This window comes from Apodemus sylvaticus, chromosome 8 (genome assembly GCF_947179515.1).
Source record: "Apodemus sylvaticus chromosome 8, mApoSyl1.1, whole genome shotgun sequence".
NCBI lineage: Eukaryota > Metazoa > Chordata > Mammalia > Rodentia > Muridae > Apodemus > Apodemus sylvaticus.
This window is the reverse complement of record NC_067479.1, coordinates 37,016,717-37,022,716: the sequence shown is the minus strand read 5'-3', so window position 1 is coordinate 37,022,716 and position 6,000 is coordinate 37,016,717.

The following is a 6,000-nucleotide window of genomic DNA, read 5'->3' as shown; positions in this document are numbered from 1 at the left end:
CACATCAGTGTTTAACATCTAGAGTAGGCTCCCTATATAGCAGTAGCAACATCAGCCACTAGTGAATCAAACGCTATAAGGCCTACTGCATTCCCCTTTCTTGGAATGATTAAATCCATAACGATTAGGTTAGTTACATGATCTAGATTTATTCCAGCTCATTCCTTCATGATGGATTTCTATTTTATTTTTTGTTTTCTATATTTTAAAATGTTGTTGAAAATTTTTGATTTATTCTATATATTTTTTATTTACATTTCAAATGATTTCCCCTTATTTTAAAGCATTAAGCCAAATATTCTGAGAAAATGTCGCTAAATAGAAGATGCAACTTTTTGCTCACTACTCACAATAATTCAGAATTTATAGAAAAAACATCTATTCTAACAAAAAAAATGAGAACAATCAACTGTGCCCCTGGGTTGCTTAAGGCACATGCCATTTAGAGTGACTTGAAAGGACTAATGACCTTTTGGGAACCAGATATTAATCATCCAATCTGAATGAAATTGGCCTCATTGAAAAGCCCTATATTTGTCCATTATTGGAAAGTAACCTTCTTGTGAGAGCCCCAGATCTCCAGTGACTTGGCCTCTTCAGGCTGTGAAGAGGGAAAGTGCAGAATGGTAATAGGTAAAATACTAACTTTGTTGTTTATAAAATACGTTGAAGTATAAAAATCACTTTTTCTTTTTTTATTTATTTATTTGATATATTTTTATTTACATTTCAAATATTCCCCCTTTTCTGGCCCCCACTCCCCAAAACCCCCATAAGACCCCTTCCTTCCCCCTGTTCTCCCACTCACTCCTTCCCACTTCCCTGTTCTGGTTTTGCCTTATACTGCTACACTGAGTCTTTCCAGAACAAGGGGCCACTCCTCCATTCTTATTGTACCTCATTTGATGTGTGGATTGTTTTGGGTATTCCAGTTTTCTAGGTTAATATCAACTTATTAGTGAGTGCATACCATGATTTATCTTTTGAGACTGGGTTACCACACTTAGTATGATGTTCTCCAGCTCCATCCATTTGCCTAAGAATTTCATGAATTCGTTGTTTTTAATGGCTGAATAGTACTCCATTGTGTATATATACCACATTTTTTGCATCCATTCTTCTGTTGAGGGATACCTGGGTTCTTTCCAGCTTCTGGCTATTATAAATAGGGCTGCTATGAACATAGAGGAGCATGTATCCTTATTACATGCTGAGGAATACACTAGATATATGCCTAGGAGTGGTATAGCAGGATCTTCTGGAAGTGATGTGTCCAATTTTCTGAGGAACAGCTAGACTGATTTCCAGAGTGGTTGCACCAATTTGCAACCCCACCAGCAGTGGAGGAATGTTCCTCTTTCTTCACATCCTCGCCAACACCACCTGCTTTCTCCTGAATTTTTAATCTTAGCCATTCTGACTGGTGTAAGGTGAAATCTCAGGGTTTTTTTTTTTTTATTTTATATTTTATTTTATTTTTTTGCATTTCCCTAATGATTAATGAAGTTGAGCATTTTTTAAAGATGCTTCTCAGTCATCTGAAGTTCTTCAGGTGAAAATTCTTTGTTTAACTCTGTACCCCATTTTTAATAGGGTTATTTGGTTTTCTGGGGTCTAACTTCTTGAGTTCCTTGTATATATTGGATATTAGCCCTCTATCTGATGTAGGGTTGGTGAAGATTTGTTGGTTGCCGATTTGTGCTTTTGATGGTGTCCTTTGCCTTACAGAAACTTTGTAATTTTATGAGGTCCCATTTGTCAGTTCTTGATCTTAGGGCATATGCTATTGGTTCAGAAACTTTCCCCCTGTACCGATGTCCTCAAGGGTCTGGCCCAGTTTCTTTTCTATTCGCTTCAGAGTGTCTGGCTTTTTGTGGAGGTCCTTGATTCATTTGGAGTTGAGCTTAGTACAAGGAGACAAGGATGGATCAATTCCCATTCTTCTGCATGCTGACCTCCAGTTGAAGCAGCACCATTTGTTGAAAAGACTGTTTTTTCCATTGGATGTTTTCAGACCCTTGGTCGAGGATCAAGTGGCCATAGGTGTGTAGGTTCATTTCTGGATCTTTAATCCTGTTCCATTGATCCTCCTGCCTGTCACTGTACCAATATCATGCAGTTTTTTAACACTATTGCTCTGTAGTATTGCTTGAGATCAGGGATACTGATTCCCTAAGAATTTCTATTGTTGTTGTGAATAGTTTTAACTATCCTGGGGTTTTTGTTATTCAAGATGAATTTGAGAATTTCTCTTTCTAACTCTATGAAGAATTGAGTTGAGATTTTAATGGGTATTGGGTTGAATCTGTATATTGCTTTTGTCATTTACCAAACACATACACTACTGTGGATGCCAAAAATGCATAAAAAATAATCCTTTTCATTTAATTGTCTTTAACTTTTTAATAGAAATTATAGCAGAACTTATAAAATAAAGGGTTTTGCACTCCCATTTTAATTGTAACATTTTAAAGAACATGTGTATTCCTTCTCAGTATTATTTTCATATTTTTCTCTACTTTTATTAGGTATTTTCTTTATTTACATTTCAAGTGTTCTGAAAACCCCACATCCCATCCCCCCTCTCCCTGCTCGCCAGCATACCCACTCCTGCTTCCCTGTACTGACATTTCACTACTGGGGCATCGAGCTTTCACAGAACCAAGGATCTCTCCTCTCATTGATGTCCAATAAGGCCATCTTCTGCTATATGTGGATGGAGCCATTGGTCTCCCTATGTGTCCTATTTGGTTGGTGGTTTAGTCCCTGGGAACTCTGGATGGGTCTTTTTGGTTCATATTGTTTTTTCTCATATGGGGCTGCAAACCGATTTAGCTCCTTCAGTCCATTCTCTAGCTACTCCATTGGGGACCCTGTGCTCAGTCCAAAAGTTGGCTGAGAGCATCCACTTCTGTCTTTGTCAGGCACTAGCAGAACCTCTAAGGAGTCAGCTATATCAGGCTTCTGTCAACAAATAGGTTTTGGCATCCACAGTAGTGTATGTGTTTGGTAAATGTATATGGAATGAATCCCCAGGTTGGGATGGCCTTTCCTTTACTTTCTGCTCCATACTTTGTCTCTGTATTTCCTCCTATGGGTATTTTGTTTCCCTACTAAGAAGGAGAAAATATCCACACTTTGGTCTTCCTTATTCTTGAGCTTCTTATAGTCTGTGAATTTTATCTTGGGTATTCTGAGCTTCTGGGTTAATATCCACTTATCATTGGGTGCATACCATGTGTTCTTATGTGACTGGGTTATCTTACTCCACTTGATATTTTCTAGTTCTATCCCTTTGCCTAAGAATTTCATGAAGTCATTGTTTTTAATAGCTGAGTAAATTACTCCATTGAGTAAATGTACCATATTTTCTATATCCCTTTCTCTGTTGAAGAGCATCTGGGTTCTTTCCAGGTTCTGACTATTATCAACAAGGCCACTGTTAACATGTTGGAGCATCTTCTGGATAAATACCCTGGAGTGGTATATCTGGTATATCTGGGTCCTCACCTTCTATGTTCAGTTTTCTGAGAAACCAGCAAACTGATTTCCAGAGTGGTTGTACCAGCTTGCAATCCCACTAGCAATGGAGGAGTGTTTCACTTTCTCCAAATCCTTGCCAGCAATTACTGTCACCTGAGTTTTTCTTAGCCATCTGTCTGGTGTGAAGTATAATCTCAGGGTTGTTTTGATTTGCATTTTCTTAAGGATGGTGAACAGCAGAAATGGAAGAATTCTAAAGAAAATTCCCTAAAGTTTTAAACACACAAAAAATAAAACACCGTGATTAGTAGTTTAAATGATAATTTACATGGCCTTTCCTTCTACAAAGCTGTCTATTGTTTCAGGTGAAAGCATAATTGCTGAACTGTTGATCAACAAACTGTTCCTGGAAAAAAAAATCTGAGTTATTTCATTAAAGAGATAAAGGTTTTCTAGTTCCATCACTTTGCCTGTAAAGTCCATGATGTCATTGTCTCAATAACTGAGTAGCATTTTATTGGGTAAATAAACCACATTTTCTTCATCCATTCTTTGATTAAGGGACATAACCTGGATTATTTTCAGATTTGGGGCTATTAATAATAATGCTGCTATGAATAGAGTAAAGCAAGTTTACTTGTGGTATGGTTGAACATCTTTGGGGCATAATCCCAGGAAATGTATAATTGGCTCTTCAAGTTCAACTCTACTCGATTTTCTGGGAAACTGTGAACTTGATTTTCAGAGTGGTTTTACAAGTTTGCACTTCCACCAGCAATGAAAAAGTATTCCTCTTGTTCCACATTCTTGCCAGCATGTGGTGTCACTTGAATATTTTATCTTAGCCAGTCTGATAAATGTAAGTTACAATATCAGAATCATTTTAATTGACAGTACACTGATCACTAAGGAGGTTGAGCATTTCTTTAATTGCTACTTGTCTATTACAGATTACTTTGTTTCAGATTTCTTTTAGTTCTCTATTTTTAAATAGGGTAATTTGGTCTGTTCATGTCTAACTTCTTGAGTTCTCTATACATTTTGTATATGAGTCGTTTGTTGGATGCGAGTTGTTGAAGATCTTTTCACAATCTGTAATGCTAACATTTTGACTTATTGACAGTGTCCTTTGCCTTGAAGCTTTTCAGTTTCATGAGCTACCATTTATCATTTGTTTATCCTAAGGCCTGATATATTGATGTTCATGAAGTTGTCTCCTGTAGTTGAGTTCAAGGCTATTCCTCACTTTCTCATCTATTAGACTCACTCTATCACTTTTATGTTGATATCTTTGATCTATTTAGACATCAGTTTTGTGCAGGAAGATAAATATGGATCTATTTTTATTTTTCTACATGCACACATACAGATAGACAAGACAAGTATCAGTTGTTGAGGATACTCTCTTTTTTCCTGTTTGGTTATGACTTATTTGTCATAAATCAAGTCTTTCTGTAAGTATGTGGGTTTATTTCTGTTTTCTCATTTTGAGTTTATTGATAGTTCTGTTTCTACAGCAATACCATGCAGATTTTATTACTATTGCCCTGCATTGCCTGAGATCATGCATGATACCTCTAGAAATTCTTTCATTGTTCAGGATTGTTTTTAGCTATCCTAGGTTTTATTTTGTTTTACCAAATAAAGTTGAGAATTGTTCTCTCGAGATCTATAAAGAAATTGGTTTGGGATTATGATGGAAACTGCATTTATCTGTAGATTGCTCTTTGTAAGATGGCCATTTTTAGTTTGCTAATCTTACCAATACATGAGATAAGAGATATTTGGCTATCTTATTCTTTTTTCCTCTCTGGGACTTGGAGTTCTTACTGAACTGATCTTTCACTTCCATGGCTAGAGTTATAGAAGCTATTTTATGTTATTGGTGGCTGTTGTGAAGGGTGTTGTTCCATGATTACTTGCTTACCCTGTTTATCATTTGTATAAAGGAGGGCTACTCAAATATTTTAGTTAATATTATATCCAGCCACATTTTAAAGGCATTTAACAGCTTTAGGAGATCTGTGGTAGATGTTTTGGGGTCACATATGTATACTATCATATCTGCTAACAGCAATATGATGACTTATTTTCCAATAGTGATTCCTTTGATCACCTTTATTTGTCTTGTTGCTCAGGTTAGGACATCAAGTACAGAATTGAACAGATAGGGAGAGAGTGGACAGCCTTGTCTTCTCCCTGATTTTAGTAGGATTGCTTCAAGTTTCTTTCCATTTAATTTGTGGTTGGCTATTTACTTGCTCTATAATGTGTTTGATTATGTTGAGTATGTTCCTGGTATCCCTGACCTCTCTAATACATGATGGGTTTTAGATGTAGTAAAAGTCATTTTAAGTATTTTGTATGATGATCATGTGGTTTTGGTTTGTTTGTTTTTTCTTTCAGTTTGTTTATATGGTAGATTGTGTTGAAGGATGTTTATACATGGACCATGCTTGCATTCCTGAAATGAATCCTTCTTCATCATGGTAGATGATGTTTTTGATGTGTTCGTGG